The sequence below is a fragment of the Bos taurus genome, chromosome 16, assembly GCF_002263795.3.
Source record: "Bos taurus isolate L1 Dominette 01449 registration number 42190680 breed Hereford chromosome 16, ARS-UCD2.0, whole genome shotgun sequence".
Lineage (NCBI taxonomy): Eukaryota > Metazoa > Chordata > Mammalia > Artiodactyla > Bovidae > Bos > Bos taurus.
The window spans coordinates 864,993-877,795 of NC_037343.1; the positions used below are offsets into that span (position 1 = coordinate 864,993).

General features: G+C 39.7%; 1 pseudogene; it reads right to left on the reverse strand.

Annotated features, from left to right (window-relative positions):
* Nucleotides 1–11,765: 11,765 nt before the first annotated feature.
* Nucleotides 11,766–12,564, reverse strand: LOC100140718 (annexin A2-like; annotated as a pseudogene).
* Nucleotides 12,565–12,803: the final 239 nt, after the last annotated feature.

The following is a 12,803-nucleotide window of genomic DNA, read 5'->3' on the forward strand; positions in this document are numbered from 1 at the left end:
ATGGAAGCAAAAGGCTTCGAATAGCCAAAGCAGTCTTGAGAAAGAACAGAGCTGGAAGAAGCAGGATCCCTGACTTCAAACTCTTCTACAAAGCCACAGTAATCAAACCAACATGCCACTGGCACAAATACAGAAATAAATATCAATGGAACAGGATGGAAAACCCAGAGAAAAACCCATGCACATATGGTGACTTAATCTTTGACAGAGGCAAGACTATACAATGGAGAAATGACAGTCTTTTCAATAAGTGGTGCTGGGGAAACTGGACACATGAAAAAATAAAACTAGGACACTCCAACACCGTATACAAAATAATCTCAAAGTGGATTAATGACCTAAATGTAAGGCCAGATACTATAAAACTCTTAGACAAAAATATAGATAGAACACTCTGTGATGTAAATCATAGCAAGATCTTTTTCAATCCACTGCTTTAGAGTAATGAAAATAAAAATAAACAAATAAGACCTAAGTGAAAGTAAAGTTGCTCAGTTGTGTCTGACTCTTTGCGACCCCATGGACTGTAGCCTACCAGGTTCCATCATCCATGGGATTTTCCAGGCAAGAATACTGAAGTGGATTGCCATTTCCTTCTCCAGGAGATCTTCCTGACCCAGGGATTGAACCCAGGTCTCCCTCATTGTAGGCAGGCGCTTTACCATCTGAGCCACCAGGGAAGTCCCTAAATAGGACCTAATTAAATGTAAAACTTTGTACACAGCAAAGGAGACCATAAACAAAAGGAAAAGACAACCCTAAGAGTGGGATAAAACATTTGCAAATGAAGCAACTGACAAGGGATTAATCTCCAAAATATACAAAAATAACATGCAGCTCAACTAAAAAAAAAAACAAAAAAACAAAAAACAAAGCAATTAGTGGAAATCCTAAATAGACATTTCAACAAAGAAGACATATGGGTGACCAACAAACACATGAAAAGGTGCTCAACATCACTAATTATAAAAGAAATGCAAAGCAAAACTACAATGAAGTATCACTTCACACTGGTTAGAATGGGTATCATCAAAAAATCCACAAATGATAAATGCTGGAGAGTGTGGAGAAAAGGGAACACTTCTACATTGTTGGTGGGACTGTAACTTGGTACAGCCACTATGGAGAACAGTATGGAACTGCCTTAAAAAGAAATTATAACTAGAGCTACCATATGACCCAGTGAATCCACTCATAGGCATATATTCAGAAAAAACAATCATTCAAAAGGATGCATGCACCTGATGTTCCTGTGGCACCATTTAAAAATAGCCAAGAAAAGGAGGTGGCCTAAATGTCCATCAATGGAGAAATGGATAAAGAAGATGTAGTACACATATACAACGAAATATTATTCAGCTATGAAAGGAAAGAAATTGAGCCAGTTGTAGTGATGTCAATGGACCTAGAGACTGTCATACAGAGTAAAGTTAAGTCAGAAAGAGAAAAACAAATATTGTTTAATATCGCTTATATGTGAAATCTAGAAAAATGGTACAGTTCAATTCAGTCACTCAGTCGTGTCCAACTCTGCGACCCCATGGACTGCGGTACACCAGGCTGCCCTGTCCATCACCAGCTCCCAGGGTTTACTCAATCTTATGTCCATCGAGTCGGCGATGCCATCTAGCCATCTCATCCTTTGCTGTCCCCTTCTCCCACCTTCAATCTTTCCCAGCATCAGGGTCTTTTCCAATGAGTCAGTCCTTCCCATCAGGTGGACAAAGTACTGGAGTTTTAGCTTCAGCATCAGTCCCTCCATTGAATATTCAGGACTGATATCTCTTAGGATGGACTGGCTGGATCTCTTCACAGTCCAAGGGACTCTCAAGAGTCCTCTCCATCACCACAGTTCAAAAGCATCAATTCTTCTGCACTCAGCTTTCTTTATAGTCCAACTCTCACATCCACATGTGACTACTGGGAAAACCATAGTTTGGACTAGACTGACTTTTGTTGGCAAAGTAATGTCTCTGCTTTTTAATATGCTATCTAGCTTTTCTTCCAAGGAGCAAGTGTCTTTTAATTTTATGGCTGCGGTCACCATCTGCAGTGATTTGGGGGCCCCCCAAAATAAAGTCTGCCACTGTTTCCACTGTTTCCCCATCTATTTGCTATGAACTGATGGGACCAGATACCATGATCATAGTTTTCTGAATGTTGAGCTTTAAGCCAACTTTTCACTCTCCTCTTTCACTTTCATCAAGATGCTCTTTAATTCTTCACTTTCTGCCATAAGGGTGGTGTCTTCTGCATATCTGAGGTTATTGGAATTTCTCCCCACAGTCTTGATTCTAGCTTGTGCTTCATCCACTCCAGCATTTCTCATGATATACTCTGCATATAAGTTAAATAAGCAGGGTGACAATATACAGCCTTAATGTACTCCTTTCCCTATTTGGAACCAATCTGTTGTTCCATGTCCAGTTCTAACTATTGCTTCCTGACCTGCATACATATTTCTCAAGAAGCAGGTCAGGTGGCCTGGTATTCCCATCTCTTTTAGAATTTTCCACAGTTTGTTGTGATCCACACAGTCAAAGGCTTTATTGTAGTCAATAAACCAGAAGTAGATGTTTTTCTGGAATTCTCTTGCTTTTTCAGTGATCCAATGTATGTTAGCAATTTGATCTCTGTTTTCTCTGCCTTTTCTAAATCCAGCTTGAACATCTGCAAGTTCTCAATTCACATACTGTTGAAGCCTTGCTTGGAGAATTTTGAGCATTACTTTACTAGTGTGTGTGGCAACTGTGTAGTAGTTTGAGCAGTCTTTGGGTTTTCAATGAAAACTGACCTTTTCCAGGCCTGTGGCCACTTCTGAGTTTTCCAAATTTGCTGGCATATTGAATGAAACACTTTCACAGCATCATCTTCTAGGATTTGAAATAGCTCAACTGGGATTCCATCACCTTCCCTAGCTTTGTTCGGAATGATGTTTCCTAAGGCCCACTTGATTTCACATTCTAGGATGTCTGACTCTAGGTGAGTGATCACACCTTTGTGATTATCCTGGTGGTGAAGATCTTTTTTGTGTAGTTCTGTGTATTCTTGCCACCTCTTCTTAATATTGTCTGCTTCTGTTAGGTCTATACCATTTCTGTCCTTTATTGTGCCCATCTTGGCATGAAATGTTCCCTTGGCATCTCTAATTTTCTTGAAGAGATATCTAGTTTTTCCCATTCTATTGTTTTCCTCTTTTTTTTTTTTTGCATTGATCACTGAGGAAGGCATTCTTATCTCTCTATTGCTATTCTTTGGAACTCTGCATTCAAATGGGAATATCTTTCCTTTTCTACTTTGCCTTTTGCTTCTATTCTTTTCACAGCCATTTGTAAGGCCTCCTCAGACAACCATTTTGCCTTTTTGAATTTCTTTTTCTTGGAGGTGGTCTTGATCCCTGCCTCCTGTACAATGTCACGACCCTCCATCCATAGTTCTTCAGGCACTCTAACAGATCTGATCCCTTGAATCTATTTGTCATTTCCAATGTATAATCATAAGGGGTTTGATTTAGGTCATACCTGAATGGTCTAGAGGTTTTCCCTACTTTCTTCAACTTAAGTCTGAATTTGGCAATAAGGAGTTCATGATCTGAGCCACAGTCAGCTCCTGATCTTGTTTTTGCTGACTGTATAGAGCTTCTCCATCTTTGGCTGCAAATAATATAATTAATCTGATTTCAGTATTGACCACCTGGTGATGTCTGTGTGTAGTCTTCTCTTGTGTTGTTGGATGAGGGTATTTGCTATGACCAATGCGTTCTCTTGGCAAAACTCTATTAGACTTTGCCCTGCTTTATTCTGTACTCCAAGGCCAAATTTGCCTGTTACTCCAGGTGTTTCTTGACTTCTTACTGTTGCATTCTAGTCCACTAGGATAAAAAGGACATCTTTTTTGGGTGTTAGTTCTAGAAGGTCTTGTATGTTGTCTTAGAACCAACCATTCACCATCAGCTTCTTCAGCATTACTGGTCAAGGCATAGACTTGAATTACTGTGATATTGAATGGTTTGCCTTGGAAATGAACAGGGATCATTCTGTCATTTTTGAGATTGCATCCAAGTACTGCATTTTGGACTCTTTTGTTGACTACTCCATTTCTTCTGAGGGATTCTTACCCACCATAGTAGATATAATGGTCATCTGAGTTAAATTCACACATTCTAGTCCATTTAGTTCACTGATTCCTAAAATTTCAATGTTCACTCTTGCCATCTCCTGTTTGACCATTTCCAATTTGCCTTGATTCGTGGACCTAACATTCCAGGTTGCTGTGCAATATAACTTTTTATGGCATTGGACTTTACTTCCATCACCAGTCACATCCACAACTGGGTGTTGCTTTTGCTTTGGCTCTGTCTCTTCATTCGTTCTGGAGTTATTTCTCCACTGATCTCCAGAAGCATATTGGGCACTTACCGACCTGGGGAGTTCATTTTTCAGTGTCCTATCTTTTTGCTTTTTCATACTGTTCATGGGGTTCTCAAGCCAGGAATCCTGAAGTGGTTTGCCATTCCCTTCTCCAGTGGACCACGTTTTGCAGAACTCTCCACCATGACCCTTCCATAGTCCATGTGATTAGATTGGTTAGTTTTCTGTGACTGTGGTTTTCAGTCTATCTGACCTCTGATGGAGAAGAATAAAAGGCTTATGGAAATCACTGATGAATATAGATGCAAAAATCCTTAACAAAATTCTAGCAAACATAATCCAACAACATATTAAAAAGATCATACATAATGACTAAGTGGGCTTTATTCCAGGGATGCAAGGATTCTTTAATATCCACAAATCAATCAATGTGATACATCACATTAACAAATTGAAAGATAAAAACCATATAATTATCTCAATAGATGCAGAGAAAGCCTTTGACAAAATTCAACATCTATTTATGATAAAAACCCTCCATAAAGCCAGCATAGAAGGAACATACCTCAACATAATAAAAGCCATATATGATAAACCCACAGCAAACATTATCTTCAATGGTGAAAAATTGAAAGCATTTCCCCTCAAGTCAGAAACAAAACAAGGGTGCCCACTCTCACCACTTCTATTCAACATAGTTTTGGAAGTTTTAGCCTCAGCAATTGGAGAAGAAAAAGAAATAAAAGGAATCCAGATTAGAAAAGAAGAAGTAAAACTCTCACTGTTTGCAGATAACATGATCCTCTACAAAGAAAACCCTAAAGACTCCGCCAGAAAATTACTAGAGATAATCAACACCAAAATCAGATGGATTATATTCTTTGAAGCCAAAGATGGAGAAGCTCTATACAGTCAGCAAAAACAAGACCGGGAGCTGACTGTGGCTCAGATCATGAACTCCTCATTGCCAAATTCAGACTTAAATTGAATAAAGTGGGGAAAACCACTAGACCATTCAGGTATGACCTAAATCAAATCCTTTATGATTATACAGTGGAAGTGAGAAACAGATTTAAGGGACTAGATCTGAAAGACAGAATGCCTGATGAACTATGGACTGTAGTTCATGACATTGTACAGGAGACAGGGATCAGGACCATTCCCATGGAAAAGAAATGCAAAAAAGCAAAATGGCTGTCTGGGGAGGCCTTACAAATAGCCGTGAAAGGAAGAGAAGTGAAAAGCAAATAAGAAAAGGAAAGATATACACATCTGAATTCAGAGTTCCTAAGAATAGCAAGGAAAGATAAGAAAGGCTTCCTCAGCGATCAATGCAAAGAAATAGGGGGAAACAACAGAATGGGAAAAACTAGAGATCTCTTCAAGAAAATTAGAGATACCAAGGTAACATTTCATGCAAAGATGGGCTTGATAAAGGACAGAAATGGTATGGACGTAACAGAAGCAGAAGATACTAAGAAGAGGTGGCAACAATACACAGAAGAACTGTACAAAAACGATCTTCACGACCCAGATAATCACGATGGTGTGATCACTCACCTAGAGCCAGACATCCTGGAATGTGAAATCAAGTGGACCTTAGAAAGCATCACTACAAACAAAGCTGGTTGAGGTGATGGAATTGCAGTTGAGTTATTTCAAATCCTGAAAGATGATGCTGTGAAAGTGCTGCACTCCATACGCCAGCAAATTTGGAAAACTCAGCAGTGGCCACAGGACTGGAAAAGGTCAGTTTTTATTCCAATCCCAAAGAAAGGCAATGCCAAAGAATGCTCAAACTATTGCACAGTTGCACTCATCTCACATGCTAGTAAAGTAATGCTCAAAATTCTCCAAGCCAGGCTTCAGCAATACATACACTGTGAACTTCCAGATGTTCAAGCTGGTTTTAGAAAAGGCAGAGGAACCAGAGATCAAATTGCCAACATCCCCTGGATCATGGAAAAAGCAAGAGAGTTCCAGAAAAACATCTATTTCTGCTTTATTGACTATGCCAAAGCCTTTGACTGTGTGGATCACAATAAACTGTGGAAAATTCTGAAAGATGGGAATACCAGACCACATGACCTGCCTCTTGAGAAACCTATATGCAGGTCAGGAAGCAACAGTTAGAACTGGACATGGAACAACAGATGTTCCAAATAGGAAAAGGAGTACGTCAAGGCTGTATATTGTCACCCTGCTTATTTAACTTATATGCAGAGTACATCATGAGAAACGCTGGGCTTGAAGAAGCACAAGCTGGAATCAAGATTGCCGGGAGAAATATCAATAATCTCCCATGTCTCCTGCATTGTACGCAGATTCTTTCCCACTGAGCCATTCTTTTTTATATTACTTTTCCATTAAGGTTTATCTCAGGACATTGATATAATTCCTTGTGCTATACAGTAGGACTTTGTTGTCTATCTATTCTATATGTAATAGTTTACATATACTAACCCCAAACTCCCAGTCCAATCCTCTCCCATCCCTCTCCCTTGGAAACCACAGATCTGTTCTCTCTTTCTGTGATTTTGTTTCTGCTTTGTATACAGGTTCGTATTTTAGATTCCACATGCAAGTTATATCATATGGTATTTGTTTTTCCCTTTCTGACTTACTTACTTTACTTAGTATGATAATCTCTACTTGCACCCATGTTAATGCAAAAGGCATTACTCCATCCTTTCCTATGGCTAGTATTATTCCCTCATTTATATCTTCCTTATCCATTCATCTGTCAATGGACATTTAGGTTGTCTCCATGTCTTGGCTATTGTGAATAGAGCTGTTATGAACATAGGGGTATGTGTATCTCTTTAAATTATAGTTTCATTCAGATATATATCCAGGAGTGGGATTGCAGATCATATGGTAAATCTATTTTTAGTTTTCTGAGAAACCTCCATACTGTTTTCCATAGTGGCTGCACCAACTTACATTCCCACCAACAGTGTAGGAATGTTCCATTTCTCTACATCTTCTCTAACATTTGTTACTTTCAGACTTTTTAATCATGCTGCTTGGAGTGGTATAAGGTGGTACCTCATTGTAGTTTTGATTTGCATTTCTCTAATCTTTAGCAATGTTGAGCATCTTTTCATGTGTTTATTGGCCATCTGTATATCTTCTGCCCATTTTTCAACTGGATTGCTTGTTTTTCTGTTGTTCAGTTGCATGAGCTTTGTATATTTGGAAATTAAGTCCTTGTTAATCACATTGTTTGCAAATATTTTCTCCCATTCCATAGACTGTCTTTTTGTTTTGTTTATGGGTTCCTTTGCTATGAAAAAGCTTGTAAGTTTGATTAAGTGCTTTTTGTTTATTTTTGGTTTTAGTTCTATTACCTTGGGAGACTAGCCTAAAAAAACTTAATTTCCATATGGAACAATCTTATGGACTCTGTGGGAGAGGGAGAGAGTGGGAAGATTTGGGAGAATGGCATTGAAACATGTAAAATATCATGTATGAAACGAGACGCCAGTCCAGGTTCAATGCACGATACTGGATGCTTGGGGCTAGTGCACGGGGACGACCCAGAGGGATGGTATGGGGAGGGAGGAGGGAGGAGGGTTCAGGATGGGGAGCACATGTATACCTGTGATGGATTCATTTTGATATTTGGCAAAACTAATACAATTATGTAAAGTTTAAAAATAAAATAAAATTAAAAAACTTAATTTCCTATGTTAAACATAATTAACATAATTGCCTATGTTCTCTCCTAGGAATCTTATGGTGTCTTGTCTTGTTTTCTTTTTTTTTAATCTCATGACTTTTTTTTTTCTTCTCTCTTTTTTTTTAAATTTTGTTTTATTTTTTAACTTTACAATATTGTATTGGTTTTGCCATATATCAAAATGAATCCGCCAAAGGTATACATGTGTCCCCCATCCTGAACCCTCCTCCCTCTTCCCTCCCCATACCATCCCTCTGGGTCGTCCCAGTGCACCAGCCCCAAGCATCCAGTATCGTGAATCGAACCTGGACTGGTGACTCATTTCATATATGATATTATGCATGTTTTAATGCCATTCTCCCAAATCATCCCACCCTCTCCCTCTCCCACTTATGTTTAAGTCTTTAAGCCATTGTTAGTTTATTTTTGTGCATGGTGTGAGGATGTGTTCTAACTACATTGATTTACATGCAGTTGTGCAAATTTCCCAGCCCAACTTGCTGAAAAGACTGTCTTTCCCCCATTGAATATTCTTGCCTCCTTTGTCAAATATTAATTATCCATGTGTGTGGGTTTTTTCCTGGGCTCTCTATTATGTTCCATTAATCTTTATGGTTGATTTTGTGCCAATACCACACTGTTTTGATTATTGTAGCCTTGTGGTATTGTCTGAAATCTGGGTGAATTATTTCTCCTGGCTTGTTCTTTTTCCTGAGAATTGGTTTGGCAATTCTGGGGGTTTTTTATTTATTTATTTTTATGATTCCATACAAATTTTAGGATTATTTGTTCCAGTCTGTGAAAAATGTCATGGGTAATTCAATGGCTGCTGCTGCTGCTAAGTTGCTTCAGTCGTGTCTGACTCTGTGAGACCCTATGGATGGCAGCCCACCAGGCTCCCCCATCCCTGGGATTCTCCAGGCAAGAACACTGGAGTGGGTTGCCATTTCCTCCTCCAATGCATGAAAGTGAAAAGTGAAAGTGAAGTCCTCAGTCATGTCCGACTCTTCGCGACCCCATGAACTGCAGCCTACCAGGCTCCTCCGTCCATGGGATTTTCCAGGCAAGAGTACTGGAGTGGGTTGCCATTGCCTTCTCCGGAAAGAGATGCTGGCCCACGTTTCTTCTGCATATACCCTTGGTTGTAACCGCACCCCTCTCCTGTCCATTCAGGCTGTCTCTATGCAGTCAATCCCAGTTGTATCCCCATGTCTGACCTCCAAAGCCCCAGCTTTGGCACTCAGTCCCTGCCTGCCTTGGCAGACAAGTATCTCAGACTGGGGAGTGCATGGTGATGGTACTGAACATCTGGGCAAGTCTCTCTCTGTTTTGCCTTACACAAACCAGTTGTGCTGTCCTCCAAGTCTCTGAAGCTCCCCTTCCATCCTGGCTGGGGACTTCCCAGGGTATGGCAACGTTTTTCTTTCACAGCTCCCGCCCAAGAACACAGGTCCTATCCTGATTCCTTTCTCTCTCTCTCTCTCCTTTTTTCCTTTTGTCATACCTAGTTCCATGGAGATTTTCTTGCTCTTTCAGAAGTCTGAGGTCATCTACCAGTGTTCAGTAGATGTTTTATGAGAATTGTTCCATGCATAGATGTATTTTTGATGTATGTGTGGGAGGTAAGCTCCACGTCCTACACCTCTACCCATATTGATCCTCCTTCTGATTTATTTTCTAATATAGGCATTTAAGACTATAATTTTTCTTTAAAGTACCACTTTAATTGTATTTCACAAGTTTGACATGTAATGTTTTGTCTGTAACCCTTTCTAAATATTTTAAATTTCAATTAAAAATGTCTTTATTCCATGAGTTATTTAATGTTTTTATATCTGTCATTGATGTTATTTTCATACATATGATAATATAACGGAGAAGGCAATGGCACCCCACTCCAGTACTCTTGCCTGGAAAATCCCATGGACAGAGGAGCCTGGTAAGCTGCAGTCCATGGGGTCGCTAGGAGTCAGACACGACTGAGCGACTTGACTTTCACTTTTCACTTTCATGCATTGGAGAAGGAAATGGCAAGCCACTCCAGTGTTCTTGCCTGGAGAATCCCAGGAATGGGGGAGCCTGGTGGGCTGCCATCTCTGGGGTCACACAGAGTCAGACATGACTGAAGCAACTTAGCAGTAGCAGCATCATGATAATATAATAGATTTATAATAGATTTAATTTTCTTTATCACATTAAAGAATATTATTGTACTATCCTTTAACTTTCACTGTTGATGAAAAAAGGAGTCAGTCTAGGTATCATTTACTTAAAGGTTATATATTTTTTTCTTGCTGACTGCTTTTAATATATTTTCTATTTAATTTTTAAATAAAAATTTATTTTATCCATCTGTTTATGACATTATGACATAGTACACAAGAGGCAAAGTGTTTCACATCAGAGACTGCACTTCCAACTCCTTGGAATGTTCTTTTTTTTTTTTTTTTTTTGATAAAAGGGAAGACTAGACAGGAAAGGCAGGAAATGCTTGGGCAACTAAAATAAAGCTGGGGCCAAGGGGAGCAATACTAACATCATCCTCACAGGGAATGGGCATAGGGGGCTGTTTGTAGCAAGCTGATTTTCTAGAACTGTTAGCTAGAAGCATAGGAACACCACTTCTGGATGCTCATGCTATCTCACGCTTAAGTCATCCCCAACACACAGGCATAGAGCACTTTCTGGCAGTCACTCTTGGTGTCTTGCTGGATGTAGTAGTACAGCAGCTTGTAATTGTGGGAGACCATGATTCTAATCAAGCCCTTATAATGAGGGTTTGCCCTTCATGGAGTCATATACAGCAAAATACAGGAATTTATTATGAATACTCGGGCCAGGTTTAGGAAAACATCTTCCCAGTCTCCTTTGACCTTTTTCTTTCTTTCTTTCTTTCTTTCTTTTTTTTTTTTTTTGAAGTTTGCTAGTATTATTTATTTTATTTATTATTATTATTTTTTTTTTTTACTTTACAATATTGTACTGGTTTTGCCATACATCAACATGCATCTGCCACGGGTGTACACGTGTTCCCCAACTTGAACCCTCCTCCCACCTCCCTCCCCATACCATCCCTCTGGGTCATCCCAGTGCAGCAGCCCCAAGCTTCCTGTATCCTGCATCTAACCTGGGCTGGTGATTCGTTTCTTATATGATATTATACATGTTTCAATGTCATTCTCCCAAATCATCCCCTGCCACTTCCCACAGAGTCCAAAAGACTGTTCTATACATCTGTGTCTCTTTTGCTGTCTCGCATACAGGGTTGTCATTACCATCTTTCTAAATTCCATATATATGCGTTAGTATACTGTATTGGTGTTTTTCTTTCTGGCTTACTTCACTCTGTATAATAGGCTCCAGTTTCATCACACCTCATTAGAACTGATTCAAATATATTCTTTTTAATGGCTGAGTAATACTCCATTGTGTATATGTACCACAGCTTGCTTTATGCTCTCTGCTGCTGCTGCTAAGATGCTTCAGTCGTGTCTGACTCTGTGCGACCCCAGAGATGGCAGCCCACCAGGCTCCCCCATCCCTGGGATTCTCCAGGCAAGAACACTAGAGTGGGTTGCCATTTCCTTCTCCAAAGCATGAAAGTGAAAAGTGAAAGTGAAGTTGCTCAGTCGTGTCCGACTCTTAGCGGCCCCATGGACTGCAGCCTAGCAGGCTCCTCCGTCCATGGGATTTTCCAGGCAAGAGTACTGGAGTGGGGTGCCGTTATGTTTATAAATCTCTAAGGGACATAACTCTTGTACCTTTCAAGTACTTTCTGGAGGTGACACACACTCCACTTGGTCACGATGTTTATCCATTAAGAACATCAGTTCTCTCCTCTTCTCTTTAGTACCATAGAGACTGCAGGTATCTTGGTCAGTTAGTACATAATGACAGAGCCTCATCCTCTCCTCTTCTACCCTTTACAGGGGCAACTGACTACTTGCAGAAGTCACCAGATGTTTCAGAAATAATGTCCTTCTCCAGATCAGTTTTGTACATTCCCTTGTAGACTCTGTTAATTTTCTGTAGCTCCTGGTTGGTCCTTGAGCAAATAATCTCAGGGAGTCCTCATTGCACCCCAGCCCCTTCACGGAGGTTTTCAAATCAGAAGCATAATACTGAGCAAGTGTTTTCAATAGTTCTCAAATCACCATCTTTAGGTGGCTGGACAAGGCTGACTTCAGTGCTGATGCAAGTTTCTTTTTGGTCCTTCTATGGTAGGCAATATCCTGTCTCTTTTCATTGCCGCATTTGGTCAAAATGTGGATGATGGTAACCGCATGCATACCTTTGGTCTTGATGGCTGTTTCAATGTTCAAAGCATTCTACTCAGCATCAGAGTTGTTCTATGCTTTGACTGACCTGTCTGTACTTAAAGGTGTAGTGTGATTACCCTTCATGCTGGGCTTGCACAGAAATTCAGAAACAGGAGACATTTTGACAGAAGTTGGGTCAAGTACCAAGAGCTACGTGGAGCCATTTTTTTAAATCTACACATTATGAAATTTTCAATATATGTTATAGGTGTATATACTTTTTATTTAAACTGCTTGTGATTATCTGGGCTTCCCAATTTTGTCAGTTGTTTGTTCTTTAGTTCTGAGAAACTTTCAGCTTTTAGCTCTTCAAATACTGCCCTTCTTTGTGTCATGTCTTTAGAATTCCAGTTCAGTCTTTCTCTCCTACTTTTTATCTCTTTGTCTCTCTGAACTGTGTTCTGAAGAGCTTCTTTAGATCTGTCTTCCAAT